Source organism: Phalaenopsis equestris, unplaced genomic scaffold (assembly GCF_001263595.1).
Source record: "Phalaenopsis equestris unplaced genomic scaffold, ASM126359v1 Scaffold231573, whole genome shotgun sequence".
NCBI lineage: Eukaryota > Viridiplantae > Streptophyta > Magnoliopsida > Asparagales > Orchidaceae > Phalaenopsis > Phalaenopsis equestris.
Window position 1 is genome coordinate 1 of NW_018249543.1, and position 1,332 is coordinate 1,332.

At 39.9% G+C, this 1,332-nt stretch overlaps 1 pseudogene; it reads left to right on the forward strand.

The window, feature by feature from the left end:
* Nucleotides 1-73: 73 nt before the first annotated feature.
* On the forward strand, nucleotides 74-728 carry LOC110038141 (annotated as a pseudogene).
* The last annotated feature ends 604 nt before the right edge of the window (nucleotides 729-1,332 follow it).

Genomic DNA, 1,332 nt, shown 5'->3' on the forward strand with positions numbered 1-1,332 from the left:
TATATCGAACACTCCTAATTTATTTTTATAAAACATTTATACCATATATATATTTTCTATTTATTAACTCCTCAAATACATTTTATTTGGACCGCAGTTCGATTACAGAGTGGCGGCTGACACGTGCGGTGCCAGTGCGGGGGCGGCGATGTCATTTGACACCGGAATCCAAATGAACGGCTTGCCCATCTCCGTCTACGCACCGGAGACCGTCGGATGCGTGGTGGTGGACAGCACCGGCGGCCGCGCAACCGCCACGACGCCCGCGCAAGAAATGCGGTCGCATAGGAGACTCGCCGATAATCGGTGCGGGAACGTACGCATGCGATGTATGCGCCGTCTCGTGCACGGGGGAAGGGGAGGCGATCATACGTGCGACACTCGCACGTGACGTGGCGGCGGTTATGGAATATAAAGGCTTGGGTTTGCAGGCGGCGATTGATTACGTGATTAAGGAGAGATTAGATGGGGGTAAAGCTGGGATTATAGCTGTGGGTAAAGATGGGGAGGTGGGTTACGGCTTTAATTCTAATGGAATGTTTAGGGGATGTGCTACTGAGGATGGGTTTATGGAAGTGGGGATTTGGGAGTGATTTGATTAAGTAATTAATGAGTTTGTTAATTACTTTTATGGCGGTGAGAATTGGTGGAATAAGTTGTTAATGACTTGTGTTAATTACTAAAAATCTCAATGCGTTAATCAATAAAATGGCTCTTCTGTTTGTTTATTTGTTTGTTGGTTAGTTGTTTGGTTGGTGTTAATTGTAATTTTTGGATGCGCTATTAAGTAATGAGGATAAAAAGAATATTTATATAAATACATTCTTATTATTGTGTATTCATATAATCTAAAACATTGTACATAAAAAATATGTTAATATGAACTTTAAAGAGATCATATGGCTGACAGAAGAGGCGATGCGACAGCCTGGGACTCGCCAAAGAAGATTCGAAACCCCATACCTAATCATAAGAGATTTACAGGTTGGGAGGAAGATAATCCTCAGGCGAACTTAACTCTACTACTCTCCTAGAGTCAATCGACAGTTGTTACGATCATTCAATATATAAATCCGTAACATAAACGTCAGGCGGGGGCTGTCTCAAGCTTTCGGTCCCATCTAAGGGGATGTCATTTTAATTTTTTTGCCCTCATAAAAATTCATCATCATATTACAAGTTTATAGTTATGTGCATCTCTAACTTGATAAATATTTTAATATGTAATATTAAATTACCCCAATTTTTCTAATTGGTAGATATATATTCTTATATAACTATCAGATTTTAAAGTGCATTACAAATAATTGCTTTAACACTGCTACTTTTTTT